Source organism: Phyllobates terribilis, unplaced genomic scaffold (assembly GCF_046119375.1).
Source record: "Phyllobates terribilis strain yellow unplaced genomic scaffold, ASM4611937v1 Scaffold_1__5_contigs__length_1240528914, whole genome shotgun sequence".
In the NCBI taxonomy this organism is placed as follows: Eukaryota; Metazoa; Chordata; class Amphibia; order Anura; family Dendrobatidae; genus Phyllobates; species Phyllobates terribilis.
In genome coordinates, this window is record NW_027362761.1 from 803,073,439 (window position 1) to 803,099,064 (window position 25,626).

At 44.5% G+C, this 25,626-nt stretch overlaps 47 non-coding genes across 47 annotated transcripts; all 47 read left to right on the plus strand.

The window, feature by feature from the left end:
• Window positions 1–3,342: 3,342 nt before the first annotated feature.
• Window positions 3,343–3,414, plus strand: TRNAA-UGC (transfer RNA alanine (anticodon UGC)). Its single transcript has one exon. It is a non-coding gene; the product is annotated as a tRNA-Ala (tRNA).
• Window positions 3,415–3,546: 132 nt separating this feature from the next.
• On the plus strand, window positions 3,547–3,618 carry TRNAA-CGC (transfer RNA alanine (anticodon CGC)). The gene has a single exon. It is a non-coding gene; the product is annotated as a tRNA-Ala (tRNA).
• A 667-nt stretch (window positions 3,619–4,285) lies between these two features.
• Window positions 4,286–4,357, plus strand: TRNAA-UGC (transfer RNA alanine (anticodon UGC)). The gene has a single exon. It is a non-coding gene; the product is annotated as a tRNA-Ala (tRNA).
• A 137-nt stretch (window positions 4,358–4,494) lies between these two features.
• TRNAA-CGC (transfer RNA alanine (anticodon CGC)) lies at window positions 4,495–4,566 on the plus strand. The gene has a single exon. It is a non-coding gene; the product is annotated as a tRNA-Ala (tRNA).
• A 667-nt stretch (window positions 4,567–5,233) lies between these two features.
• TRNAA-UGC (transfer RNA alanine (anticodon UGC)) lies at window positions 5,234–5,305 on the plus strand. The gene has a single exon. It is a non-coding gene; the product is annotated as a tRNA-Ala (tRNA).
• Window positions 5,306–5,447: 142 nt separating this feature from the next.
• TRNAA-CGC (transfer RNA alanine (anticodon CGC)) lies at window positions 5,448–5,519 on the plus strand. Its single transcript has one exon. It is a non-coding gene; the product is annotated as a tRNA-Ala (tRNA).
• Window positions 5,520–6,186: 667 nt separating this feature from the next.
• Window positions 6,187–6,258, plus strand: TRNAA-UGC (transfer RNA alanine (anticodon UGC)). The gene has a single exon. It is a non-coding gene; the product is annotated as a tRNA-Ala (tRNA).
• A 137-nt stretch (window positions 6,259–6,395) lies between these two features.
• Window positions 6,396–6,467, plus strand: TRNAA-CGC (transfer RNA alanine (anticodon CGC)). Its single transcript has one exon. It is a non-coding gene; the product is annotated as a tRNA-Ala (tRNA).
• A 667-nt stretch (window positions 6,468–7,134) lies between these two features.
• TRNAA-UGC (transfer RNA alanine (anticodon UGC)) lies at window positions 7,135–7,206 on the plus strand. The gene has a single exon. It is a non-coding gene; the product is annotated as a tRNA-Ala (tRNA).
• Window positions 7,207–7,343: 137 nt separating this feature from the next.
• TRNAA-CGC (transfer RNA alanine (anticodon CGC)) lies at window positions 7,344–7,415 on the plus strand. Its single transcript has one exon. It is a non-coding gene; the product is annotated as a tRNA-Ala (tRNA).
• Window positions 7,416–8,082: 667 nt separating this feature from the next.
• TRNAA-UGC (transfer RNA alanine (anticodon UGC)) lies at window positions 8,083–8,154 on the plus strand. The gene has a single exon. It is a non-coding gene; the product is annotated as a tRNA-Ala (tRNA).
• A 137-nt stretch (window positions 8,155–8,291) lies between these two features.
• TRNAA-CGC (transfer RNA alanine (anticodon CGC)) lies at window positions 8,292–8,363 on the plus strand. The gene has a single exon. It is a non-coding gene; the product is annotated as a tRNA-Ala (tRNA).
• A 667-nt stretch (window positions 8,364–9,030) lies between these two features.
• Window positions 9,031–9,102, plus strand: TRNAA-UGC (transfer RNA alanine (anticodon UGC)). The gene has a single exon. It is a non-coding gene; the product is annotated as a tRNA-Ala (tRNA).
• Window positions 9,103–9,239: 137 nt separating this feature from the next.
• TRNAA-UGC (transfer RNA alanine (anticodon UGC)) lies at window positions 9,240–9,311 on the plus strand. The gene has a single exon. It is a non-coding gene; the product is annotated as a tRNA-Ala (tRNA).
• A 667-nt stretch (window positions 9,312–9,978) lies between these two features.
• On the plus strand, window positions 9,979–10,050 carry TRNAA-UGC (transfer RNA alanine (anticodon UGC)). The gene has a single exon. It is a non-coding gene; the product is annotated as a tRNA-Ala (tRNA).
• Window positions 10,051–10,187: 137 nt separating this feature from the next.
• TRNAA-CGC (transfer RNA alanine (anticodon CGC)) lies at window positions 10,188–10,259 on the plus strand. Its single transcript has one exon. It is a non-coding gene; the product is annotated as a tRNA-Ala (tRNA).
• Window positions 10,260–10,926: 667 nt separating this feature from the next.
• TRNAA-UGC (transfer RNA alanine (anticodon UGC)) lies at window positions 10,927–10,998 on the plus strand. The gene has a single exon. It is a non-coding gene; the product is annotated as a tRNA-Ala (tRNA).
• Window positions 10,999–11,135: 137 nt separating this feature from the next.
• TRNAA-CGC (transfer RNA alanine (anticodon CGC)) lies at window positions 11,136–11,207 on the plus strand. Its single transcript has one exon. It is a non-coding gene; the product is annotated as a tRNA-Ala (tRNA).
• Window positions 11,208–11,874: 667 nt separating this feature from the next.
• TRNAA-UGC (transfer RNA alanine (anticodon UGC)) lies at window positions 11,875–11,946 on the plus strand. Its single transcript has one exon. It is a non-coding gene; the product is annotated as a tRNA-Ala (tRNA).
• Window positions 11,947–12,088: 142 nt separating this feature from the next.
• On the plus strand, window positions 12,089–12,160 carry TRNAA-CGC (transfer RNA alanine (anticodon CGC)). Its single transcript has one exon. It is a non-coding gene; the product is annotated as a tRNA-Ala (tRNA).
• Window positions 12,161–12,827: 667 nt separating this feature from the next.
• TRNAA-UGC (transfer RNA alanine (anticodon UGC)) lies at window positions 12,828–12,899 on the plus strand. Its single transcript has one exon. It is a non-coding gene; the product is annotated as a tRNA-Ala (tRNA).
• Window positions 12,900–13,036: 137 nt separating this feature from the next.
• On the plus strand, window positions 13,037–13,108 carry TRNAA-CGC (transfer RNA alanine (anticodon CGC)). The gene has a single exon. It is a non-coding gene; the product is annotated as a tRNA-Ala (tRNA).
• A 667-nt stretch (window positions 13,109–13,775) lies between these two features.
• TRNAA-UGC (transfer RNA alanine (anticodon UGC)) lies at window positions 13,776–13,847 on the plus strand. Its single transcript has one exon. It is a non-coding gene; the product is annotated as a tRNA-Ala (tRNA).
• A 137-nt stretch (window positions 13,848–13,984) lies between these two features.
• Window positions 13,985–14,056, plus strand: TRNAA-CGC (transfer RNA alanine (anticodon CGC)). The gene has a single exon. It is a non-coding gene; the product is annotated as a tRNA-Ala (tRNA).
• Window positions 14,057–14,723: 667 nt separating this feature from the next.
• On the plus strand, window positions 14,724–14,795 carry TRNAA-UGC (transfer RNA alanine (anticodon UGC)). The gene has a single exon. It is a non-coding gene; the product is annotated as a tRNA-Ala (tRNA).
• Window positions 14,796–14,937: 142 nt separating this feature from the next.
• Window positions 14,938–15,009, plus strand: TRNAA-CGC (transfer RNA alanine (anticodon CGC)). The gene has a single exon. It is a non-coding gene; the product is annotated as a tRNA-Ala (tRNA).
• Window positions 15,010–15,676: 667 nt separating this feature from the next.
• Window positions 15,677–15,748, plus strand: TRNAA-UGC (transfer RNA alanine (anticodon UGC)). Its single transcript has one exon. It is a non-coding gene; the product is annotated as a tRNA-Ala (tRNA).
• A 132-nt stretch (window positions 15,749–15,880) lies between these two features.
• Window positions 15,881–15,952, plus strand: TRNAA-CGC (transfer RNA alanine (anticodon CGC)). Its single transcript has one exon. It is a non-coding gene; the product is annotated as a tRNA-Ala (tRNA).
• Window positions 15,953–16,619: 667 nt separating this feature from the next.
• TRNAA-UGC (transfer RNA alanine (anticodon UGC)) lies at window positions 16,620–16,691 on the plus strand. Its single transcript has one exon. It is a non-coding gene; the product is annotated as a tRNA-Ala (tRNA).
• Window positions 16,692–16,828: 137 nt separating this feature from the next.
• On the plus strand, window positions 16,829–16,900 carry TRNAA-CGC (transfer RNA alanine (anticodon CGC)). Its single transcript has one exon. It is a non-coding gene; the product is annotated as a tRNA-Ala (tRNA).
• A 479-nt stretch (window positions 16,901–17,379) lies between these two features.
• Window positions 17,380–17,451, plus strand: TRNAA-UGC (transfer RNA alanine (anticodon UGC)). The gene has a single exon. It is a non-coding gene; the product is annotated as a tRNA-Ala (tRNA).
• A 137-nt stretch (window positions 17,452–17,588) lies between these two features.
• Window positions 17,589–17,660, plus strand: TRNAA-CGC (transfer RNA alanine (anticodon CGC)). The gene has a single exon. It is a non-coding gene; the product is annotated as a tRNA-Ala (tRNA).
• A 667-nt stretch (window positions 17,661–18,327) lies between these two features.
• On the plus strand, window positions 18,328–18,399 carry TRNAA-UGC (transfer RNA alanine (anticodon UGC)). The gene has a single exon. It is a non-coding gene; the product is annotated as a tRNA-Ala (tRNA).
• A 137-nt stretch (window positions 18,400–18,536) lies between these two features.
• TRNAA-CGC (transfer RNA alanine (anticodon CGC)) lies at window positions 18,537–18,608 on the plus strand. The gene has a single exon. It is a non-coding gene; the product is annotated as a tRNA-Ala (tRNA).
• An 876-nt stretch (window positions 18,609–19,484) lies between these two features.
• Window positions 19,485–19,556, plus strand: TRNAA-CGC (transfer RNA alanine (anticodon CGC)). Its single transcript has one exon. It is a non-coding gene; the product is annotated as a tRNA-Ala (tRNA).
• A 667-nt stretch (window positions 19,557–20,223) lies between these two features.
• TRNAA-UGC (transfer RNA alanine (anticodon UGC)) lies at window positions 20,224–20,295 on the plus strand. The gene has a single exon. It is a non-coding gene; the product is annotated as a tRNA-Ala (tRNA).
• A 137-nt stretch (window positions 20,296–20,432) lies between these two features.
• Window positions 20,433–20,504, plus strand: TRNAA-CGC (transfer RNA alanine (anticodon CGC)). The gene has a single exon. It is a non-coding gene; the product is annotated as a tRNA-Ala (tRNA).
• A 667-nt stretch (window positions 20,505–21,171) lies between these two features.
• Window positions 21,172–21,243, plus strand: TRNAA-UGC (transfer RNA alanine (anticodon UGC)). The gene has a single exon. It is a non-coding gene; the product is annotated as a tRNA-Ala (tRNA).
• Window positions 21,244–21,380: 137 nt separating this feature from the next.
• Window positions 21,381–21,452, plus strand: TRNAA-CGC (transfer RNA alanine (anticodon CGC)). The gene has a single exon. It is a non-coding gene; the product is annotated as a tRNA-Ala (tRNA).
• A 667-nt stretch (window positions 21,453–22,119) lies between these two features.
• TRNAA-UGC (transfer RNA alanine (anticodon UGC)) lies at window positions 22,120–22,191 on the plus strand. The gene has a single exon. It is a non-coding gene; the product is annotated as a tRNA-Ala (tRNA).
• Window positions 22,192–22,333: 142 nt separating this feature from the next.
• TRNAA-CGC (transfer RNA alanine (anticodon CGC)) lies at window positions 22,334–22,405 on the plus strand. Its single transcript has one exon. It is a non-coding gene; the product is annotated as a tRNA-Ala (tRNA).
• Window positions 22,406–23,072: 667 nt separating this feature from the next.
• Window positions 23,073–23,144, plus strand: TRNAA-UGC (transfer RNA alanine (anticodon UGC)). Its single transcript has one exon. It is a non-coding gene; the product is annotated as a tRNA-Ala (tRNA).
• Window positions 23,145–23,286: 142 nt separating this feature from the next.
• Window positions 23,287–23,358, plus strand: TRNAA-CGC (transfer RNA alanine (anticodon CGC)). Its single transcript has one exon. It is a non-coding gene; the product is annotated as a tRNA-Ala (tRNA).
• An 854-nt stretch (window positions 23,359–24,212) lies between these two features.
• TRNAA-UGC (transfer RNA alanine (anticodon UGC)) lies at window positions 24,213–24,284 on the plus strand. Its single transcript has one exon. It is a non-coding gene; the product is annotated as a tRNA-Ala (tRNA).
• Window positions 24,285–24,421: 137 nt separating this feature from the next.
• Window positions 24,422–24,493, plus strand: TRNAA-CGC (transfer RNA alanine (anticodon CGC)). The gene has a single exon. It is a non-coding gene; the product is annotated as a tRNA-Ala (tRNA).
• Window positions 24,494–25,160: 667 nt separating this feature from the next.
• Window positions 25,161–25,232, plus strand: TRNAA-UGC (transfer RNA alanine (anticodon UGC)). The gene has a single exon. It is a non-coding gene; the product is annotated as a tRNA-Ala (tRNA).
• Window positions 25,233–25,370: 138 nt separating this feature from the next.
• Window positions 25,371–25,442, plus strand: TRNAA-CGC (transfer RNA alanine (anticodon CGC)). The gene has a single exon. It is a non-coding gene; the product is annotated as a tRNA-Ala (tRNA).
• The last annotated feature ends 184 nt before the right edge of the window (window positions 25,443–25,626 follow it).

A 25,626-nucleotide genomic window follows, 5' to 3' on the forward strand; every position in this document is an offset into this window, starting at 1 on the left:
GAAAGTGCTTTTATATGAGGTTTGAAGGATAGATTAAAGTCAAGGGTTACCCAGAGGCAGCGAGCTTGTGGGACTGGGGAGAGTGAGCAGCCATTGACTTTGATGGATATGTCTGGTGGTGGGGGGGGGGGGTTGAGTGGGGAAAGATGACACATTCTGTTTTGTCCATGTTATGTTTTGGAAATTGAGCAGAGAAGGAGAATGAAATAGAGGACAGACATTGTGGGATTCTGGTTAGTAAGGAGGTGATCTCGGGTCCAGAAAGGTAGATCTGTGTGTCATCAGCATAGAGATGATATTGAAAGCCGTGAGACTCTATGAGCTGTCCCAGGCTGAATCTGTAGATAGAGAAGAGCTGGGATCCTAGAACTGAACCTTGGGGGACACTGACGGATAACGGCAAGATTAAGAGTTGGTGTGTGAGTGGGAGATGCTGAATGTCCTGTCTGTTAGGTATGAAGAAATCCAAGATAGGGCCAAGGGATGAGAGAATCTGTAGTAAGAGTGAATGGTCCACTGTGTCGAAGGCAGAGGACAGGTCCACTAGGAATAGGACAGAATAGCGTTGCTTGGATTTGCCATTTAGTAGGGTATTGGTGACATTAGTTAAGGTAGTTTCAGTGGAATGATGCAGTTGGAAGACAGTTTGTAAGTGGTCAAAGAGGGAGCAGGAGAAGAGTTTGGAGGAAAGTTCAAGATGTGTTGTTCCAGTAGTTTTGAGGCATAGGGGAGAAGTGATATGGGGCGATAGCTAGACACAGAGGATGGTCAAGTGATGACTTTTTGACGATGGGTGTGATCGAGGAATGTTTGAAGCATGAGGGTAAGGCACCAGTTGTTAGTGATAGGTTGAAGAAATGGGTTAGGGTTGGGATGAAGACTTTGGTGAAACTTGGGATGAGGTGGGATGGGATCGGGTAAAGTGCACAAGTGGTGAGATGTGATCTGGAGAGTAGAGCTGAAATTTGATCTTCTGTAATGGTGGAGAAGATAGTTTTGCAGCAGGAAGGATGAGTAGTTATTAGGAGGGGCTGTGGAAACTGTAGGGCAAAGTATTTTCTGGTGTAGTCAATCTTCTGCTTGAAGAATGAGGCACAGTCTTCAGCTGGGAGGAGAGGGAGGAGGTCTTGAGGGATAGAGGAAAGAATTGAAAGTGTTAAATAGCTGATTAGTGTTGTGAGACAGGGAGATATGACAGATGAGAAGTAGGTTTGTTTTGTTGCAGTGAGTGTGGACTTGAAAGTGATGAGGAACTGTTTGCATGTGATGAAGTGCTCATTGTAGTGGGATCTTTTCCATCTCCGCTCAGCAACCCTGGAAACCCGCCTCATTTCTTTAGTCAAGTTGGTGTGCCAAGGTTGCCTGTTGATTGTGTGAGCTTTGATATGTGTGAGGGGGCAATTGTTTCAAGAACTGTAGCTGTAGTGGCACTATACAAAGCGGCAGCAGCATCTGCATCGTGTATGTCTTTCAGAGGGGGAAGGGACACAGAAAGTGAGTGTAAATCAAGGTATTTGAGATTTCTGTGAGGGTGTGCAAGTTTCTGGAGGGGAGATTGTGCACATGGCGAGGAAATGGAAGACAATGTGAATACGTTGTGGTCAGAGAGAGGTAGAGGTGAGTTAGAGAGGTTACATAGGGAACAGAGGCGGGTGAACATGAGGTCCAGTGTGTGACCCTCTTTGTGAGTGGCTGCAGAAGACCATTGAGCGAAGTCGAAGGAGGAAATGAGAGTTAGAAGCTTAGAGACAGCTGAGTGGGAAGTGTCAATGGGGATGTTGAATTCACGCATGATGACAGTGGGGATGACAGCGGAAAGGAAAGGAAGTAGACAGGTGGTGAAGTGGTCAAAAAAATTGTGGCTGGCCTTAGTGGGAGGTAAATGACAGGCAATTGGAAGTTAGAGGGGAAGTAGATGCACACAGAGTGCACCACAAAAGAAGAGAGAGTAACGGAGGGTGTCAGTGGAATTGGGGTGAAGGAGCAGTTATCTGACAGGAGAAAACCAATTCCACCATGATTTTTGCTGGTGCGGGTAATGAGAAAGATGTAATCCACCATAAGAAAGTGTAGCTGGAGAGGCTGTGTCACAGTGGGTGAGCCAGGTTTTGGTGTTGCAAAAAAAGCGAGCGTTCCATAGATCTCCTGTTAAAGGGACTGTGGATGAGGGGGCTGGGTTAATGGGTCCAAGTTTAGAAAGTTTAGAAAATTGATGATAAATTGTGGATGAGAGGTAGAAGGGACTGTGGGGATGTAGTGAGGAGAACCAGCATTTGGCGAGATATCACCAGCAGTGAGGATGAGCAGAAAAAGTGTTAGGTGTGAGAGAGAAAGGGCATGAGGTGAATGTCTGTGTTTGAAGACACAGAATTTTATGCTGAGGAACAGATCTGAGGAGGAGGAAAGGTGGATGGGAAGGATAGTGGGAGTGATAACCAGTTCAATGCTTGGTGCAGCAAGTAGGGGGGTTATTAGAAAGTGAAGGGCTATGTGGGTGTGAGTGGAAACAAACAGAAACATTGCTTGCTGTTACAATGTATTTAGTTACCTTCAGTTCCCTTCTGGTTCAATTCTGGTATAATTCATTGCAGTACACTTAAATTCTGCACTTGGATGATGCATGAGCAGACTAAAGTCTATGCAGACATGTTACTCACTATATATTTACATACAAATGCATCCAGGTGTGAAACAGAGGGAGGAGACCTGTCCTCATTTTGAACAACTAATCAAAGATGAGCCAGATGGAGGATATTGTAGACAGAGTAAACAATTAAGTCCTGCAATCAACAGAATCACACATTCCAGAAATAACGAACAGAGGCAATGAATATTAGAATTTGGAAAAGCTGAAAAGCAGAATCACACATACCGGCAGGAAGAATAGATAACAAAACATGGTAATTAGAGAACGTAGGTGGTAGATGACCACAATTTGGAGAAAGCACAATGTCTCAGAACGACAAATACTAAGTAGCGAACACATCATCATTTCTCAACCCCTGCCTTCTGGATTCACCATCCACTCTGAAAAAAAAGCTCAATTCCATTGTGATCGAAAAGAAAACGTCCCACCAACACACCGTGGTGTTCCTTTACAAAGCCTTCTATACTTTCTGGCGATGGGAAGGAGGAGGAAGAGTGAGGAGCAATGTGAGAAAACAGGCAGAAAGACCCACGGAAACATTGTGCTGAGCTTAATCGCAAGTCTTTGACCGTAACTCAGAGCTGGATTCACATCTACACTGATTACTATTGCTCTAGAATTTACTCCACACTTCGGCTCCTTTGGTCTGTGCGTTGAGGAATGAAGTCCAGGAAACCTAAGCTCACTCCTAAATTGGGGATGTAGCTCAGTGGTAAAGCGCATGCTTTGCATGTGTGAGGCCCCGGGTTCAATCCCCGGCATCTCCATGCCTTGCATTCATGTGCAAGGAATACGCTTCCTACTGTCGCATCTTTTTTCGAACAATTATCTTGTTCCTGAAGTCGCAGTGTCAAATCAGTACTTGTGTGCGCTCTGCTCTTCTCTGCTAACAGACTTTTGGGGATGTAGCTCAGTGGTAGAGCGCATGCTTCGCATGTATGAGGGCCTGGGCTCAATCCCCAGCATCTCCAACCTTTTTCAAATATGGCAGCAAATGCTTGGCTAACACACTCAAGCTTAGTGGCAAGACTCCCAAGGAATTTCTGTCACTCAAACCGCTTTTCTTTGGCATTTCACGTAGCAGGAATAAGCTTTTTCTCTTCCAGATTTTAAAGACTGCATACAACCCTACGGCATGGGCAACATTTTACCACTCAGTAAAGTGACATAAATGGGAACTGTACTTTCAACCAACTTTGCTTACATCAATAGTACAGGCGAATATAAGAAACTAGGTAATATATATTATCAAACAAATTGGCTTTTTCTCCACTTAACAGCTTATGTTTTCTCAACCCCTGCCTTCTGGATTCACCATCCACTCTGAAAAAAAAGCTCAATTCCATTGTGATCGAAAAGAAAACGTCCCACCAACACACCGTGGTGTTCCTTTACAAAGCCTTCTATACTTTCTGGCGATGGGAAGGAGGAGGAAGAGTGAGGAGCAATGTGAGAAAACAGGCAGAAAGACCCACGGAAACATTGTGCTGAGCTTAATCGCAAGTCTTTGACCGTAACTCAGAGCTGGATTCACATCTACACTGATTACTATTGCTCTAGAATTTACTCCACACTTCGGCTCCTTTGGTCTGTGCGTTGAGGAATGAAGTCCAGGAAACCTAAACTCACTCCTAAATTGGGGATGTAGCTCAGTGGTAGAGCGCACGCTTTGCATGTGTGAGGCCCCGGGTTCAATCCCCGGCATCTCCATGCCTTGCATTCATGTGCAAGGAATACGATTCCTACTGTCGCATCTTTTTTCGAACAATTATCTTGTTCCTGAAGTCGCAGTGTCAAATCAGTACTTGTGTGCGCTCTGCTCTACTCTACTCTGCTCACAGACTTTTGGGGATGTAGCTCAGTGGTAGAGCACATGCTTCGCATGTATGAGGTCCTGGGTTCAATCCCCAGCATCTCCAACCTTTTTCAAATATGGCAGCAAATGCTTGGCTAACACACTCAAGCTTAGTGGCAAGACTCCCAAGGAATTTCTGTCACTCAAACCGCTTTTCTTTGGCATTTCACGTAGCAGGAATAGGCTTTTTCTCTTCCAGATTTTAAAGACTGCATACAACCCTACGGCATGGGCAACATTTTACCACTCAGTAAAGTGACATAAATGGGAAATGTACTTTCAACCAACTTTGCTTACATCAATAGTACAGGTGAATATAAGAAACTAGGTAATATATATTATCAAACAAATTGGCTTTTTCTCCACTTAACAGCTTATGTTTTCTCAACCCCTGCCTTCTGGATTCACCATCCACTCTGAAAAAAAAGCTCAATTCCATTGTGATCGAAAAGAAAACGTCCCACCAACACACCGTGGTGTTCCTTTACAAAGCCTTCTATACTTTCTGGCGATGGGAAGGAGGAGGAAGAGTGAGGAGCAATGTGAGAAAACAGGCAGAAAGACCCACGGAAACATTGTGCTGAGCTTAATCGCAAGTCTTTGACCGTAACTCAGAGCTGGATTCACATCTACACTGATTACTATTGCTCTAGAATTTACTCCACACTTCGGCTCCTTTGGTCTGTGCGTTGAGGAATGAAGTCCAGGAAACCTAAGCTCACTCCTAAATTGGGGATGTAGCTCAGTGGTAGAGCGCATGCTTTGCATGTGTGAGGCCCCGGGTTCAATCCCCGGCATCTCCATGCCTTGCATTCATGTGCAAGGAATACGATTCCTACTGTCGCGTCTTTTTTCGAACAATTATCTTGTTCCTGAAGTCGCAGTGTCAAATCAGTACTTGTGTGCGCTCTGCTCTTCTCTACTCTACTCTGCTAGCAGACTTTTGGGGATGTAGCTCAGTGGTAGAGCGCATGCTTCGCATGTATGAGGGCCTGGGTTCAATCCCCAGCATCTCCAACCTTTTTCAAATATGGCAGCAAATGCTTGGCTAACACACTCAAGCTTAGTGGCAAGACTCCCAAGGAATTTCTGTCACTCAAACCACTTTTCTTTGGCATTTCACGTAGCAGGAATAGGCTTTTTCTCTTCCAGATTTTAAAGACTGCATACAACCCTACGGCATGGGCAACATTTTACCACTCAGTAAAGTGACATAAATGGGAACTGTACTTTCAACCAACTTTGCTTACATCAATAGTACAGGCGAATATAAGAAACTAGGTAATATATATTATCAAACAAATTGGCTTTTTCTCCACTTAACAGCTTATGTTTTCTCAACCCCTGCCTTCTGGATTCACCATCCACTCTGAAAAAAAAGCTCAATTCCATTGTGATCGAAAAGAAAACGTCCCACCAACACACCGTGGTGTTCCTTTACAAAGCCTTCTATACTTTCTGGCGATGGGAAGGAGGAGGAAGAGTGAGGAGCAATGTGAGAAAACAGGCAGAAAGACCCACGGAAACATTGTGCTGAGCTTAATCGCAAGTCTTTGACCGTAACTCAGAGCTGGATTCACATCTACACTGATTACTATTGCTCTAGAATTTACTCCACACTTCGGCTCCTTTGGTCTGTGCGTTGAGGAATGAAGTCCAGGAAACCTAAGCTCACTCCTAAATTGGGGATGTAGCTCAGTGGTAGAGCGCACGCTTTGCATGTGTGAGACCCCGGGTTCAATCCCCGGCATCTCCATGGCTTGCATTCATGTGCAAGGAATACGCTTCCTACTGTCGCATCTTTTTTCGAACAATTATCTTGTTCCTGAAGTCGCAGTGTCAAATCAGTACTTGTGTGCGCTCTGCTCTACTCTACTCTGCTCACAGACTTTTGGGGATGTAGCTCAGTGGTAGAGCACATGCTTCGCATGTATGAGGTCCTGGGTTCAATCCCCAGCATCTCCAACCTTTTTCAAATATGGCAGCAAATGCTTGGCTAACACACTCAAGCTTAGTGGCAAGACTCCCAAGGAATTTCTGTCACTCAAACCGCTTTTCTTTGGCATTTCACGTAGCAGGAATAGGCTTTTTCTCTTCCAGATTTTAAAGACTGCATACAACCCTACGGCATGGGCAACATTTTACCACTCAGTAAAGTGACATAAATGGGAACTGTACTTTCAACCAACTTTGCTTACATCAATAGTACAGGCGAATATAAGAAACTAGGTAATATATATTATCAAACAAATTGGCTTTTTCTCCACTTAACAGCTTATGTTTTCTCAACCCCTGCCTTCTGGATTCACCATCCACTCTGAAAAAAAAGCTCAATTCCATTGTGATCGAAAAGAAAACGTCCCACCAACGCACCGTGGTGTTCCTTTACAAAGCCTTCTATACTTTCTGGCGATGGGAAGGAGGAGGAAGAGTGAGGAGCAATGTGAGAAAACAGGCAGAAAGACCCACGGAAACATTGTGCTGAGCTTAATCGCAAGTCTTTGACCGTAACTCAGAGCTGGATTCACATCTACACTGATTACTATTGCTCTAGAATTTACTCCACACTTCGGCTCCTTTGGTCTGTGCGTTGAGGAATGAAGTCCAGGAAACCTAAGCTCACTCCTTAATTGGGGATGTAGCTCAGTGGTAGAGCGCACGCTTTGCATGTGTGAGGCCCCGGGTTCAATCCCCGGCATCTCCATGGCTTGCATTCATGTGCAAGGAATACGCTTCCTACTGTCGCATCTTTTTTCGAACAATTATCTTGTTCCTGAAGTCGCAGTGTCAAATCAGTACTTGTGTGCGCTCTGCTCTACTCTACTCTGCTCACAGACTTTTGGGGATGTAGCTCAGTGGTAGAGCACATGCTTCGCATGTATGAGGTCCTGGGTTCAATCCCCAGCATCTCCAACCTTTTTCAAATATGGCAGCAAATGCTTGGCTAACACACTCAAGCTTAGTGGCAAGACTCCCAAGGAATTTCTGTCACTCAAACCGCTTTTCTTTGGCATTTCACGTAGCAGGAATAGGCTTTTTCTCTTCCAGATTTTAAAGACTGCATACAACCCTACGGCATGGGCAACATTTTACCACTCAGTAAAGTGACATAAATGGGAACTGTACTTTCAACCAACTTTGCTTACATCAATAGTACAGGCGAATATAAGAAACTAGGTAATATATATTATCAAACAAATTGGCTTTTTCTCCACTTAACAGCTTATGTTTTCTCAACCCCTGCCTTCTGGATTCACCATCCACTCTGAAAAAAAAGCTCAATTCCATTGTGATCGAAAAGAAAACGTCCCACCAACACACCGTGGTGTTCCTTTACAAAGCCTTCTATACTTTCTGGCGATGGGAAGGAGGAGGAAGAGTGAGGAGCAATGTGAGAAAACAGGCAGAAAGACCCACGGAAACATTGTGCTGAGCTTAATCGCAAGTCTTTGACCGTAACTCAGAGCTGGATTCACATCTACACTGATTACTATTGCTCTAGAATTTACTCCACACTTCGGCTCCTTTGGTCTGTGCGTTGAGGAATGAAGTCCAGGAAACCTAAGCTCACTCCTTAATTGGGGATGTAGCTCAGTGGTAGAGCGCACGCTTTGCATGTGTGAGGCCCCGGGTTCAATCCCCGGCATCTCCATGGCTTGCATTCATGTGCAAGGAATACGCTTCCTACTGTCGCATCTTTTTTCGAACAATTATCTTGTTCCTGAAGTCGCAGTGTCAAATCAGTACTTGTGTGCGCTCTGCTCTACTCTACTCTGCTCACAGACTTTTGGGGATGTAGCTCAGTGGTAGAGCACATGCTTCGCATGTATGAGGTCCTGGGTTCAATCCCCAGCATCTCCAACCTTTTTCAAATATGGCAGCAAATGCTTGGCTAACACACTCAAGCTTAGTGGCAAGACTCCCAAGGAATTTCTGTCACTCAAACCGCTTTTCTTTGGCATTTCACGTAGCAGGAATAGGCTTTTTCTCTTCCAGATTTTAAAGACTGCATACAACCCTACGGCATGGGCAACATTTTACCACTCAGTAAAGTGACATAAATGGGAACTGTACTTTCAACCAACTTTGCTTACATCAATAGTACAGGCGAATATAAGAAACTAGGTAATATATATTATCAAACAAATTGGCTTTTTCTCCACTTAACAGCTTATGTTTTCTCAACCCCTGCCTTCTGGATTCACCATCCACTCTGAAAAAAAAGCTCAATTCCATTGTGATCGAAAAGAAAACGTCCCACCAACACACCGTGGTGTTCCTTTACAAAGCCTTCTATACTTTCTGGCGATGGGAAGGAGGAGGAAGAGTGAGGAGCAATGTGAGAAAACAGGCAGAAAGACCCACGGAAACATTGTGCTGAGCTTAATCGCAAGTCTTTGACCGTAACTCAGAGCTGGATTCACATCTACACTGATTACTATTGCTCTAGAATTTACTCCACACTTCGGCTCCTTTGGTCTGTGCGTTGAGGAATGAAGTCCAGGAAACCTAAGCTCACTCCTAAATTGGGGATGTAGCTCAGTGGTAGAGCGCACGCTTTGCATGTGTGAGGCCCCGGGTTCAATCCCCGGCATCTCCATGGCTTGCATTCATGTGCAAGGAATACGCTTCCTACTGTCGCATCTTTTTTCGAACAATTATCTTGTTCCTGAAGTCGCAGTGTCAAATCAGTACTTGTGTGCGCTCTGCTCTACTCTACTCTGCTCACAGACTTTTGGGGATGTAGCTCAGTGGTAGAGCACATGCTTTGCATGTATGAGGTCCTGGGTTCAATCCCCAGCATCTCCAACCTTTTTCAAATATGGCAGCAAATGCTTGGCTAACACACTCAAGCTTAGTGGCAAGACTCCCAAGGAATTTCTGTCACTCAAACCGCTTTTCTTTGGCATTTCACGTAGCAGGAATAGGCTTTTTCTCTTCCAGATTTTAAAGACTGCATACAACCCTACGGCATGGGCAACATTTTACCACTCAGTAAAGTGACATAAATGGGAACTGTACTTTCAACCAACTTTGCTTACATCAATAGTACAGGCGAATATAAGAAACTAGGTAATATATATTATCAAACAAATTGGCTTTTTCTCCACTTAACAGCTTATGTTTTCTCAACCCCTGCCTTCTGGATTCACCATCCACTCTGAAAAAAAAGCTCAATTCCATTGTGATCGAAAAGAAAACGTCCCACCAACACACCGTGGTGTTCCTTTACAAAGCCTTCTATACTTTCTGGCGATGGGAAGGAGGAGGAAGAGTGAGGAGCAATGTGAGAAAACAGGCAGAAAGACCCACGGAAACATTGTGCTGAGCTTAATCGCAAGTCTTTGACCGTAACTCAGAGCTGGATTCACATCTACACTGATTACTATTGCTCTAGAATTTACTCCACACTTCGGCTCCTTTGGTCTGTGCGTTGAGGAATGAAGTCCAGGAAACCTAAGCTCACTCCTTAATTGGGGATGTAGCTCAGTGGTAGAGCGCACGCTTTGCATGTGTGAGGCCCCGGGTTCAATCCCCGGCATCTCCATGGCTTGCATTCATGTGCAAGGAATACGCTTCCTACTGTCGCATCTTTTTTCGAACAATTATCTTGTTCCTGAAGTCGCAGTGTCAAATCAGTACTTGTGTGCGCTCTGCTCTACTCTACTCTGCTCACAGACTTTTGGGGATGTAGCTCAGTGGTAGAGCACATGCTTCGCATGTATGAGGTCCTGGGTTCAATCCCCAGCATCTCCAACCTTTTTCAAATATGGCAGCAAATGCTTGGCTAACACACTCAAGCTTAGTGGCAAGACTCCCAAGGAATTTCTGTCACTCAAACCGCTTTTCTTTGGCATTTCACGTAGCAGGAATAGGCTTTTTCTCTTCCAGATTTTAAAGACTGCATACAACCCTACGGCATGGGCAACATTTTACCACTCAGTAAAGTGACATAAATGGGAACTGTACTTTCAACCAACTTTGCTTACATCAATAGTACAGGCGAATATAAGAAACTAGGTAATATATATTATCAAACAAATTGGCTTTTTCTCCACTTAACAGCTTATGTTTTCTCAACCCCTGCCTTCTGGATTCACCATCCACTCTGAAAAAAAAGCTCAATTCCATTGTGATCGAAAAGAAAACGTCCCACCAACACACCGTGGTGTTCCTTTACAAAGCCTTCTATACTTTCTGGCGATGGGAAGGAGGAGGAAGAGTGAGGAGCAATGTGAGAAAACAGGCAGAAAGACCCACGGAAACATTGTGCTGAGCTTAATCGCAAGTCTTTGACCGTAACTCAGAGCTGGATTCACATCTACACTGATTACTATTGCTCTAGAATTTACTCCACACTTCGGCTCCTTTGGTCTGTGCGTTGAGGAATGAAGTCCAGGAAACCTAAGCTCACTCCTAAATTGGGGATGTAGCTCAGTGGTAGAGCGCACGCTTTGCATGTGTGAGGCCCCGGGTTCAATCCCCGGCATCTCCATGGCTTGCATTCATGTGCAAGGAATACGCTTCCTACTGTCGCATCTTTTTTCGAACAATTATCTTGTTCCTGAAGTCGCAGTGTCAAATCAGTACTTGTGTGCGCTCTGCTCTACTCTACTCTGCTCACAGACTTTTGGGGATGTAGCTCAGTGGTAGAGCACATGCTTCGCATGTATGAGGTCCTGGGTTCAATCCCCAGCATCTCCAACCTTTTTCAAATATGGCAGCAAATGCTTGGCTAACACACTCAAGCTTAGTGGCAAGACTCCCAAGGAATTTCTGTCACTCAAACCGCTTTTCTTTGGCATTTCACGTAGCAGGAATAGGCTTTTTCTCTTCCAGATTTTAAAGACTGCATACAACCCTACGGCATGGGCAACATTTTACCACTCAGTAAAGTGACATAAATGGGAACTGTACTTTCAACCAACTTTGCTTACATCAATAGTACAGGCGAATATAAGAAACTAGGTAATATATATTATCAAACAAATTGGCTTTTTCTCCACTTAACAGCTTATGTTTTCTCAACCCCTGCCTTCTGGATTCACCATCCACTCTGAAAAAAAAGCTCAATTCCATTGTGATCGAAAAGAAAACGTCCCACCAACACACCGTGGTGTTCCTTTACAAAGCCTTCTATACTTTCTGGCGATGGGAAGGAGGAGGAAGAGTGAGGAGCAATGTGAGAAAACAGGCAGAAAGACCCACGGAAACATTGTGCTGAGCTTAATCGCAAGTCTTTGACCGTAACTCAGAGCTGGATTCACATCTACACTGATTACTATTGCTCTAGAATTTACTCCACACTTCGGCTCCTTTGGTCTGTGCGTTGAGGAATGAAGTCCAGGAAACCTAAGCTCACTCCTAAATTGGGGATGTAGCTCAGTGGTAGAGCGCACGCTTTGCATGTGTGAGGCCCCGCGTTCAATCCCCGGCATCTTCATGGCTTGCATTCATGTGCAAGGAATACGCTTCCTACTGTCGCATCTTTTTTCGAACAATTATCTTGTTCCTGAAGTCGCAGTGTCAAATCAGTACTTGTGTGCGCTCTGCTCTTCTCTACTCTACTCTGCTCACAGACTTTTGGGGATGTAGCTCAGTGGTAGAGCGCATGCTTCGCATGTATGAGGGCCTGGGTTCAATCCCCAGCATCTCCAACCTTTTTCAAATATGGCAGCAAATGCTTGGCTAACACACTCAAGCTTAGTGGCAAGACTCCCAAGGAATTTCTGTCACTCAAACCGCTTTTCTTTGGCATTTCACGTAGCAGGAATAGGCTTTTTCTCTTCCAGATTTTAAAGACTGCATACAACCCTACGGCATGGACAACATTTTACCACTCAGTAAAGTGACATAAATGGGAACTGTACTTTCAACCAACTTTGCTTACATCAATAGTACAGGCGAATATAAGAAACTAGGTAATATATATTATCAAACAAATTGGCTTTTTCTCCACTTAACAGCTTATGTTTTCTCAACCCCTGCCTTCTGGATTCACCATCCACTCTGAAAAAAAAGCTCAATTCCATTGTGATCGAAAAGAAAACGTCCCACCAACACACCGTGGTGTTCCTTTACAAAGCCTTCTATACTTTCTGGCGATGGGAAGGAGGAGGAAGAGTGAGGAGCAATGTGAGAAAACAGGCAGAAAGACCCACGGAAACATTGTGCTGAGCTTAATCGCAAGTCTTTGACCGTAACTCAGAGCTGGATTCACATCTACACTGATTACTATTGCTCTAGAATTTACTCCACACTTCGGCTCCTTTGGTCTGTGCGTTGAGGAATGAAGTCCAGGAAACCTAAGCTCACTCCTTAATTGGGGATGTAGCTCAGTGGTAGAGCGCACGCTTTGCATGTGTGAGGCCCCGGGTTCAATCCCCGGCATCTCCATGGCTTGCATTCATGTGCAAGGAATACGCTTCCTACTGTCGCATCTTTTTTCGAACAATTATCTTGTTCCTGAAGTCGCAGTGTCAAATCAGTACTTGTGTGCGCTCTGCTCTACTCTACTCTGCTCACAGACTTTTGGGGATGTAGCTCAGTGGTAGAGCACATGCTTCGCATGTATGAGGTCCTGGGTTCAATCCCCAGCATCTCCAACCTTTTTCAAATATGGCAGCAAATGCTTGGCTAACACACTCAAGCTTAGTGGCAAGACTCCCAAGGAATTTCTGTCACTCAAACCGCTTTTCTTTGGCATTTCACGTAGCAGGAATAGGCTTTTTCTCTTCCAGATTTTAAAGACTGCATACAACCCTACGGCATGGGCAACATTTTACCACTCAGTAAAGTGACATAAATGGGAACTGTACTTTCAACCAACTTTGCTTACATCAATAGTACAGGCGAATATAAGAAACTAGGTAATATATATTATCAAACAAATTGGCTTTTTCTCCACTTAACAGCTTATGTTTTCTCAACCCCTGCCTTCTGGATTCACCATCCACTCTGAAAAAAAAGCTCAATTCCATTGTGATCGAAAAGAAAACGTCCCACCAACACACCGTGGTGTTCCTTTACAAAGCCTTCTATACTTTCTGGCGATGGGAAGGAGGAGGAAGAGTGAGGAGCAATGTGAGAAAACAGGCAGAAAGACCCACGGAAACATTGTGCTGAGCTTAATCGCAAGTCTTTGACCGTAACTCAGAGCTGGATTCACATCTACACTGATTACTATTGCTCTAGAATTTACTCCACACTTCGGCTCCTTTGGTCTGTGCGTTGAGGAATGAAGTCCAGGAAACCTAAGCTCACTCCTAAATTGGGGATGTAGCTCAGTGGTAGAGCGCACGCTTTGCATGTGTGAGGCCCCGGGTTCAATCCCCGGCATCTCCATGGCTTGCATTCATGTGCAAGGAATACGCTTCCTACTGTCGCATCTTTTTTCGAACAATTATCTTGTTCCTGAAGTCGCAGTGTCAAATCAGTACTTGTGTGCGCTCTGCTCTACTCTACTCTGCTCACAGACTTTTGGGGATGTAGCTCAGTGGTAGAGCACATGCTTCGCATGTATGAGGTCCTGGGTTCAATCCCCAGCATCTCCAACCTTTTTCAAATATGGCAGCAAATGCTTGGCTAACACACTCAAGCTTAGTGGCAAGACTCCCAAGGAATTTCTGTCACTCAAACCGCTTTTCTTTGGCATTTCACGTAGCAGGAATAGGCTTTTTCTCTTCCAGATTTTAAAGACTGCATACAACCCTACGGCATGGGCAACATTTTACCACTCAGTAAAGTGACATAAATGGGAACTGTACTTTCAACCAACTTTGCTTACATCAATAGTACAGGCGAATATAAGAAACTAGGTAATATATATTATCAAACAAATTGGCTTTTTCTCCACTTAACAGCTTATGTTTTCTCAACCCCTGCCTTCTGGATTCACCATCCACTCTGAAAAAAAAGCTCAATTCCATTGTGATCGAAAAGAAAACGTCCCACCAACACACCGTGGTGTTCCTTTACAAAGCCTTCTATACTTTCTGGCGATGGGAAGGAGGAGGAAGAGTGAGGAGCAATGTGAGAAAACAGGCAGAAAGACCCACGGAAACATTGTGCTGAGCTTAATCGCAAGTCTTTGACCGTAACTCAGAGCTGGATTCACATCTACACTGATTACTATTGCTCTAGAATTTACTCCACACTTCGGCTCCTTTGGTCTGTGCGTTGAGGAATGAAGTCCAGGAAACCTAAGCTCACTCCTAAATTGGGGATGTAGCTCAGTGGTAGAGCGCACGCTTTGCATGTGTGAGGCCCCGCGTTCAATCCCCGGCATCTTCATGGCTTGCATTCATGTGCAAGGAATACGCTTCCTACTGTCGCATCTTTTTTCGAACAATTATCTTGTTCCTGAAGTCGCAGTGTCAAATCAGTACTTGTGTGCGCTCTGCTCTTCTCTACTCTACTCTGCTCACAGACTTTTGGGGATGTAGCTCAGTGGTAGAGCGCATGCTTCGCATGTATGAGGGCCTGGGTTCAATCCCCAGCATCTCCAACCTTTTTCAAATATGGCAGCAAATGCTTGGCTAACACACTCAAGCTTAGTGGCAAGACTCCCAAGGAATTTCTGTCACTCAAACCGCTTTTCTTTGGCATTTCACGTAGCAGGAATAGGCTTTTTCTCTTCCAGATTTTAAAGACTGCATACAACCCTACGGCATGGACAACATTTTACCACTCAGTAAAGTGACATAAATGGGAACTGTACTTTCAACCAACTTTGCTTACATCAATAGTACAGGCGAATATAAGAAACTAGGTAATATATATTATCAAACAAATTGGCTTTTTCTCCACTTAACAGCTTATGTTTTCTCAACCCCTGCCTTCTGGATTCACCATCCACTCTGAAAAAAAAGCTCAATTCCATTGTGATCGAAAAGAAAACGTCCCACCAACACACCGTGGTGTTCCTTTACAAAGCCTTCTATACTTTCTGGCGATGGGAAGGAGGAGGAAGAGTGAGGAGCAATGTGAGAAAACAGGCAGAAAGACCCACGGAAACATTGTGCTGAGCTTAATCGCAAGTCTTTGACCGTAACTCAGAGCTGGATTCACATCTACACTGATTACTATTGCTCTAGAATTTACTCCACACTTCGGCTCCTTTGGGCTGTGCGTTGAGGAATGAAGTCCAGGAAACCTAAGCTCACTCCTAAATTGGGGATGTAGCTCAGTGGTAGAGCGCACGCTTTGCATGTGTGAGGCCCCGGGTTCAATCCCCGGCATCTCCATGGCTTGCATTCATGTGCAAGGAATACGCTTCCTACTGTCGCATCTTTTTTCGAACAATTATCTTGTTCCTGAAGTCGCAGTGTCAAATCAGTACTTGTGTGCGCTCTGCTCTACTCTGCTCACAGACTTTTGGGGATGTAGCTCAGTGGTAGAGCACATGCTTCGCATGTATGAGGTCCTGGGTTCAATCCCCAGCATCTCCAACCTTTTTCAAATATGGCAGCAAATGCCTGGCTAACACACTCAAGCTTAGTGGCAAGACTCCCAAGGAATTTCTGTCACTCAAACCGCTTTTCTTTGGCATTTCACGTAGCAGGAATAGGCTTTTTCTCTTCCAGATTTTAAAGACTGCATACAACCCTACGGCATGGGCAACATTTTACCACTCAGTAAAGTGACATAAATGGGAACTGTACTTTCAACCAACTTTGCTTACATCAATAGTACAGGCGAATATAAGAAACTAGGTAATATATATTATCAAACAAATTGGCTTTTTCTCCACTTAACAGCTTATGTTTTCTCAACCCCTGCCTTCTGGATTCACCATCCACTCTGAAAAAAAAGCTCAATTCCATTGTGATCGAAAAGAAAACGTCCCACCAACACACCGTGGTGTTCCTTTACAAAGCCTTCTATACTTTCTGGCGATGGGAAGGAGGAGGAAGAGTGAGGAGCAATGTGAGAAAACAGGCAGAAAGACCCACGGAAACATTGTGCTGAGCTTAATCGCAAGTCTTTGACCGTAACTCAGAGCTGGATTCACATCTACACTGATTACTATTGCTCTAGAATTTACTTCACACTTCGGCTCCTTTGGTCTGTGTGTTGAGGAATGAAGTCCAGGAAACCTAAGCTCACTCCTAAATTGGGGATGTAGCTCAGTGGTAGAGCGCACGCTTTGCATGTGTGAGGCCCCGGGTTCAATCCCCGGCATCTCCATGGCTTGCATTCATGTGCAAGGAATACGCTTCCTACTGTCGCATCTTTTTTCGAACAATTATCTTGTTCCTGAAGTCGCAGTGTCAAATCAGTACTTGTGTGCGCTCTGCTCTACTCTACTCTGCTCACAGACTTTTGGGGATGTAGCTCAGTGGTAGAGCGCATGCTTCGCATGTATGAGGTCCTGGGTTCAATCCCCAGCATCTCCAACCTTTTTCAAATATGGCAGCATATTTTCAACCAACTTTGCTTACATCAATAGTACAGGCGAATATAAGAAACTAGGTAATATATATTATCAAACAAATTGGCTTTTTCTCCACTTAACAGCTTATGTTTGCTCAACCCCTGCCTTCTGGATTCACCATCCACTCTGAAAAAAAAGCTCAATTCCATTGTGATCGAAAAGAAAACGTCCCACCAACACACTGTGGTGTTCCTTTACAAAGCCTTCTATACTTTCTGGCGATGGGAAGGAGGAGGAAGAGTGAGGAGCAATGTGAGAAAACAGGCAGAAAGACCCACGGAAACATTGTGCTGAGCTTAATCGCAAGTCTTTGACCGTAACTCAGAGCTGGATTCACATCTACACTGATTACTATTGCTCTAGAATTTACTCCACACTTCGGCTCCTTTGGTCTGTGCGTTGAGGAATGAAGTCCAGGAAACCTAAGCTCACTCCTTAATTGGGGATGTAGCTCAGTGGTAGAGCGCACGCTTTGCATGTGTGAGGCCCCGGGTTCAATCCCCGGCATCTCCATGGCTTGCATTCATGTGCAAGGAATACGCTTCCTACTGTCGCATCTTTTTTCGAACAATTATCTTGTTCCTGAAGTCGCAGTGTCAAATCAGTACTTGTGTGCGCTCTGCTCTACTCTACTCTGCTCACAGACTTTTGGGGATGTAGCTCAGTGGTAGAGCACATGCTTCGCATGTATGAGGTCCTGGGTTCAATCCCCAGCATCTCCAACCTTTTTCAAATATGGCAGCAAATGCCTGGCTAACACACTCAAGCTTAGTGGCAAGACTCCCAAGGAATTTCTGTCACTCAAACCGCTTTTCTTTGGCATTTCACGTAGCAGGAATAGGCTTTTTCTCTTCCAGATTTTAAAGACTGCATACAACCCTACGGCATGGGCAACATTTTACCACTCAGTAAAGTGACATAAATGGGAACTGTACTTTCAACCAACTTTGCTTACATCAATAGTACAGGCGAATATAAGAAACTAGGTAATATATATTATCAAACAAATTGGCTTTTTCTCCACTTAACAGCTTATGTTTTCTCAACCCCTGCCTTCTGGATTCACCATCCACTCTGAAAAAAAAGCTCAATTCCATTGTGATCGAAAAGAAAACGTCCCACCAACACACCGTGGTGTTCCTTTACAAAGCCTTCTATACTTTCTGGCGATGGGAAGGAGGAGGAAGAGTGAGGAGCAATGTGAGAAAACAGGCAGAAAGACCCACGGAAACATTGTGCTGAGCTTAATCGCAAGTCTTTGACCGTAACTCAGAGCTGGATTCACATCTACACTGATTACTATTGCTCTAGAATTTACTTCACACTTCGGCTCCTTTGGTCTGTGTGTTGAGGAATGAAGTCCAGGAAACCTAAGCTCACTCCTAAATTGGGGATGTAGCTCAGTGGTAGAGCGCACGCTTTGCATGTGTGAGGCCCCGGGTTCAATCCCCGGCATCTCCATGGCTTGCATTCATGTGCAAGGAATACGCTTCCTACTGTCGCATCTTTTTTCGAACAATTATCTTGTTCCTGAAGTCGCAGTGTCAAATCAGTACTTGTGTGCGCTCTGCTCTACTCTACTCTGCTCACAGACTTTTGGGGATGTAGCTCAGTGGTAGAGCGCATGCTTCGCATGTATGAGGTCCTGGGTTCAATCCCCAGCATCTCCAACCTTTTTCAAATATGGCAGCAAATGCTTGGCTAACACACTCAAGCTTAGTGGCAAGACTCCCAAGGAATTTCTGTCACTCAAACCGCTTTTCTTTGGCATTTCACGTAGCAGGAATAGGCTTTTTCTCTTCCAGATTTTAAAGACTGCATACAACCCTACGGCATGGGCAACATTTTACCACTCAGTAAAGTGACATAAATGGGAACTGTACTTTCAACCAACTTTGCTTACATCAATAGTACAGGCGAATATAAGAAACTAGGTAATATATATTATCAAACAAATTGGCTTTTTCTCCACTTAACAGCTTATGTTTTCTCAACCCCTGCCTTCTGGATTCACCATCCACTCTGAAAAAAAAGCTCAATTCCATTGTGATCGAAAAGAAAACGTCCCACCAACACACTGTGGTGTTCCTTTACAAAGCCTTCTATACTTTCTGGCGATGGGAAGGAGGAGGAAGAGTGAGGAGCAATGTGAGAAAACAGGCAGAAAGACCCACGGAAACATTGTGCTGAGCTTAATCGCAAGTCTTTGACCGTAACTCAGAGCTGGATTCACATCTACACTGATTACTATTGCTCTAGAATTTACTCCACACTTCGGCTCCTTTGGTCTGTGCGTTGAGGAATGAAGTCCAGGAAACCTAAGCTCACTCCTAAATTGGGGATGTAGCTCAGTGGTAGAGCGCACGCTTTGCATGTGTGAGCCCCCGGGCTCAATCCCCGGCCTCTCCATGGCTTGCATTCATGTGCAAGGAATACGCTTCCTACTGTCGCATCTTTTTTCGAACAATTATCTTGTTCCTGAAGTCGCAGTGTCAAATCAGTACTTGTGTGCGCTCTGCTCTACTCTACTCTGCTCACAGACTTTTGGGGATGTAGCTCAGTGGTAGAGCGCATGCTTCGCATGTATGAGGTCCTGGGTTCAATCCCCAGCATCTCCAACCTTTTTCAAATATGGCAGCAAATGCTTGGCTAACACACTCAAGCTTAGTGGCAAGACTCCCAAGGAATTTCTGTCACTCAAACCGCTTTTCTTTGGCATTTCACGTAGCAGGAATAGGCTTTTTCTCTTCCAGATTTTAAAGACTGCATACAACCCTACGGCATGGGCAACATTTTACCACTCAGTAAAGTGACATAAATGGGAACTGTACTTTCAACCAACTTTGCTTACATCAATAGTACAGGCGAATATAAGAAACTAGGTAATATATATTATCAAACAAATTGGCTTTTTCTCCACTTAACAGCTTATGTTTTCTCAACCCCTGCCTTCTGGATTCACCATCCACTCTGAAAAAAAAGCTCAATTCCATTGTGATCGAAAAGAAAATGTCCCACCAACACACCGTGGTGTTCCTTTACAAAGCCTTCTATACTTTCTGGCGATGGGAAGGAGGAGGAAGAGTGAGGAGCAATGTGAGAAAACAGGCAGAAAGACCCACGGAAACATTGTGCTGAGCTTAATCGCAAGTCTTTGACCGTAACTCAGAGCTGGATTCACATCTACACTGATTACTATTGCTCTAGAATTTACTCCACACTTCGGCTCCTTTGGTCTGTGCGTTGAGGAATGAAGTCCAGGAAACCTAAGCTCACTCCTAAATTGGGGATGTAGCTCGGTGGTAGAGCGCACGCTTTGCATGTGTGAGGCCCCGGGTTCAATCCCCGGCATCTCCATGGCTTGCATTCATGTGCAAGGAATACGCTTCCTACTGTCGCATCTTTTTTCGAACAATTATCTTGTTCCTGAAGTCGCAGTGTCAAATCAGTACTTGTGTGCGCTCTGCTCTACTCTACTCTGCTCACAGACTTTTGGGGATGTAGCTCAGTGGTAGAGCACATGCTTCGCATGTATGAGGTCCTGGGTTCAATCCCCAGCATCTCCAACCTTTTTCAAATATGGCAGCAAATGCTTGGCTAACACACTCAAGCTTAGTGGCAAGACTCCCAAGGAATTTCTGTCACTCAAACCGCTTTTCTTTGGCATTTCACGTAGCAGGAATAGGCTTTTTCTCTTCCAGATTTTAAAGACTGCATACAACCCTACGGCATGGGCAACATTTTACCACTCAGTAAAGTGACATAAATGGGAACTGTACTTTCAACCAACTTTGCTTACATCAATAGTACAGGCGAATATAAGAAACTAGGTAATATATATTATCAAACAAATTGGCTTTTTCTCCACTTAACAGCTTATGTTTTCTCAACCCCTGCCTTCTGGATTCACCATCCACTCTGAAAAAAAAGCTCAATTCCATTGTGATCGAAAAGAAAACGTCCCACCAACGCACCGTGGTGTTCCTTTACAAAGCCTTCTATACTTTCTGGCGATGGGAAGGAGGAGGAAGAGTGAGGAGCAATGTGAGAAAACAGGCAGAAAGACCCACGGAAACATTGTGCTGAGCTTAATCGCAAGTCTTTGACCGTAACTCAGAGCTGGATTCACATCTACACTGATTACTATTGCTCTAGAATTTACTCCACACTTCGGCTCCTTTGGTCTGTGCGTTGAGGAATGAAGTCCAGGAAACCTAAGCTCACTCCTTAATTGGGGATGTAGCTCAGTGGTAGAGCGCACGCTTTGCATGTGTGAGGCCCCGGGTTCAATCCCCGGCATCTACATGGCTTGCATTCATGTGCAAGGAATACGCTTCCTACTGTCGCATCTTTTTTCGAACAATTATCTTGTTCCTGAAGTCGCAGTGTCAAATCAGTACTTGTGTGCGCTCTGCTCTACTCTACTCTGCTCACAGACTTTTGGGGATGTAGCTCAGTGGTAGAGCACATGCTTCGCATGTATGAGGTCCTGGGTTCAATCCCCAGCATCTCCAACCTTTTTCAAATATGGCAGCAAATGCTTGGCTAACACACTCAAGCTTAGTGGCAAGACTCCCAAGGAATTTCTGTCACTCAAACCGCTTTTCTTTGGCATTTCACGTAGCAGGAATAGGCTTTTTCTCTTCCAGATTTTAAAGACTGCATACAACCCTACGGCATGGGCAACATTTTACCACTCAGTAAAGTGACATAAATGGGAACTGTACTTTCAACCAACTTTGCTTACATCAATAGTACAGGCGAATATAAGAAACTAGGTAATATATATTATCAAACAAATTGGCTTTTTCTCCACTTAACAGCTTATGTTTTCTCAACCCCTGCCTTCTGGATTCACCATCCACTCTGAAAAAAAAGCTCAATTCCATTGTGATCGAAAAGAAAACGTCCCACCAACACACCGTGGTGTTCCTTTACAAAGCCTTCTATACTTTCTGGCGATGGGAAGGAGGAGGAAGAGTGAGGAGCAATGTGAGAAAACAGGCAGAAAGACCCACGGAAACATTGTGCTGAGCTTAATCGCAAGTCTTTGACCGTAACTCAGAGCTGGATTCACATCTACACTGATTACTATTGCTCTAGAATTTACTCCACACTTCGGCTCCTTTGGTCTGTGCGTTGAGGAATGAAGTCCAGGAAACCTAAACTCACTCCTAAATTGGGGATGTAGCTCAGTGGTAGAGCGCACGCTTTGCATGTGTGAGGTCCCGGGTTCAATCCCCGGCATCTCCATGGCTTGCATTCATGTGCAAGGAATACGCTTCCTACTGTCGCATCTTTTTTCGAACAATTATCTTGTTCCTGAAGTCGCAGTGTCAAATCAGTACTTGTGTGCGCTCTGCTCTACTCTACTCTACTCTGCTCACAGACTTTTGGGGATGTAGCTCAGTGGTAGAGCACATGCTTCGCATGTATGAGGTCCTGGGTTCAATCCCCAGCATCTCCAACCTCTTTCAAATATGGCAGCAAATGCTTGGCTAACACACTCAAGCTTAGTGGCAAGACTCCCAAGGAATTTCTGTCACTCAAACCGCTTTTCTTTGGCATTTCACGTAGCAGGAATAGGCTTTTTCTCTTCCAGATTTTAAAGACTGCATACAACCCTACGGCATGGGCAACATTTTACCACTCAGTAAAGTGACATAAATGGGAACTGTACTTTCAACCAACTTTGCTTACATCAATAGTACAGGCGAATATAAGAAACTAGGTAATATATATTATCAAACAAATTGGCTTTTTCTCCACTTAACAGCTTATGTTTTCTCAACCCCTGCCTTCTGGATTCACCATCCACTCTGAAAAAAAAGCTCAATTCCATTGTGATCGAAAAGAAAACGTCCCACCAACACACCGTGGTGTTCCTTTACAAAGCCTTCTATACTTTCTGGCGATGGGAAGGAGGAGGAAGAGTGAGGAGCAATGTGAGAAAACAGGCAGAAAGACCCACGGAAACATTGTGCTGAGCTTAATCGCAAGTCTTTGACCGTAACTCAGAGCTGGATTCACATCTACACTGATTACTATTGCTCTAGAATTTACTCCACACTTCGGCTCCTTTGGTCTGTGCGTTGAGGAATGAAGTCCAGGAAACCTAAGCTCACTCCTAAATTGGGGATGTAGCTCAGTGGTAGAGCGCACGCTTTGCATGTGTGAGGCCCCGCGTTCAATCCCCGGCATCTTCATGGCTTGCATTCATGTGCAAGGAATACGCTTCCTACTGTCGCATCTTTTTTCGAACAATTATCTTGTTCCTGAAGTCGCAGTGTCAAATCAGTACTTGTGTGCGCTCTGCTCTTCTCTACTCTACTCTGCTCACAGACTTTTGGGGATGTAGCTCAGTGGTAGAGCGCATGCTTCGCATGTATGAGGGCCTGGGTTCAATCCCCAGCATCTCCAACCTTTTTCAAATATGGCAGCAAATGCTTGGCTAACACACTCAAGCTTAGTGGCAAGACTCCCAAGGAATTTCTGTCACTCAAACCGCTTTTCTTTGGCATTTCACGTAGCAGGAATAGGCTTTTTCTCTTCCAGATTTTAAAGACTGCATACAACCCTACGGCATGGGCAACATTTTACCACTCAGTAAAGTGACATAAATGGGAACTGTACTTTCAACCAACTTTGCTTACATCAATAGTACAGGCGAATATAAGAAACTAGGTAATATATATTATCAAACAAATTGGCTTTTTCTCCACTTAACAGCTTATGTTTTCTCAACCCCTGCCTTCTGGATTCACCATCCACTCTGAAAAAAAAGCTCAATTCCATTGTGATCGAAAAGAAAACGTCCCACCAACACACCGTGGTGTTCCTTTACAAAGCCTTCTATACTTTCTGGCGATGGGAAGGAGGAGGAAGAGTGAGGAGCAATGTGAGAAAACAGGCAGAAAGACCTGTTTCTCAACCCCTGCCTTCTGGATTCACCATCCACTCTGAAAAAAAAGCTCAATTCCATTGTGATCGAAAAGAAAACGTCCCACCAACACACCGTGGTGTTCCTTTACAAAGCCTTCTATACTTTCTGGCGATGGGAAGGAGGAGGAAGAGTGAGGAGCAATGTGAGAAAACAGGCAGAAAGACCCACGGAAACATTGTGCTGAGCTTAATCGCAAGTCTTTGACCGTAACTCAGAGCTGGATTCACATCTACACTGATTACTATTGCTCTAGAATTTACTCCACACTTCGGCTCCTTTGGTCTGTGCGTTGAGGAATGAAGTCCAGGAAACCTAAGCTCACTCCTAAATTGGGGATGTAGCTCAGTGGTAGAGCGCACGCTTTGCATGTGTGAGGCCCCGGGCTCAATCCCCGGCTTCTCCATGGCTTGCATTCATGTGCAAGGAATACGCTTCCTACTGTCGCATCTTTTTTCGAACAATTATCTTGTTCCTGAAGTCGCAGTGTCAAATCAGTACTTGTGTGCGCTCTGCTCTACTCTACTCTGCTCACAGACTTTTGGGGATGTAGCTCAGTGGTAGAGCGCATGCTTCGCATGTATGAGGTCCTGGGTTCAATCCCCAGCATCTCCAACCTTTTTCAAATATGGCAGCAAATGCTTGGCTAACACACTCAAGCTTAGTGGCAAGACTCCCAAGGAATTTCTGTCACTCAAACCGCTTTTCTTTGGCATTTCACGTAGCAGGAATAGGCTTTTTCTCTTCCAGATTTTAAAGACTGCATACAACCCTACGGCATGGGCAACATTTTACCACTCAGTAAAGTGACATAAATGGGAACTGTACTTTCAACCAACTTTGCTTACATCAATAGTACAGGCGAATATAAGAAACTAGGTAATATATATTATCAAACAAATTGGCTTTTTCTCCACTTAACAGCTTATGTTTTCTCAACCCCTGCCTTCTGGATTCACCATCCACTCTGAAAAAAAAGCTCAATTCCATTGTGATCGAAAAGAAAACGTCCCACCAACACACCGTGGTGTTCCTTTACAAAGCCTTCTATACTTTCTGGCGATGGGAAGGAGGAGGAAGAGTGAGGAGCAATGTGAGAAAACAGGCAGAAAGACCCACGGAAACATTGTGCTGAGCTTAATCGCAAGTCTTTGACCGTAACTCAGAGCTGGATTCACATCTACACTGATTACTATTGCTCTAGAATTTACTCCACACTTCGGCTCCTTTGGTCTGTGCGTTGAGGAATGAAGTCCAGGAAACCTAAGCTCACTCCTAAATTGGGGATGTAGCTCAGTGGTAGAGCGCACGCTTTGCATGTGTGAGGCCCCGGGTTCAATCCCCGGCATCTCCATGGCTGGCATTCATGTGCAAGGAATACGCTTCCTACTGTCGCATCTTTTTTCGAACAATTATCTTGTTCCTGAAGTCGCAGTGTCAAATCAGTACTTGTGTGCGCTCTGCTCTACTCTACTCTGCTCACAGACTTTTTGGGGATGTAGCTCAGTGGTAGAGCACATGCTTCGCATGTATGAGGTCCTGGGTTCAATCCCCAGCATCTCCAACCTTTTTCAAATATGGCAGCAAATGCTTGGCTAACACACTCAAGCTTAGTGGCAAGACTCCCAAGGAATTTCTGTCACTCAAACCGCTTTTCTTTGGCATTTCACGTAGCAGGAATAGGCTTTTTCTCTTCCAGATTTTAAAGACTGCATACAACCCTACGGCATGGGCAACATTTTACCACT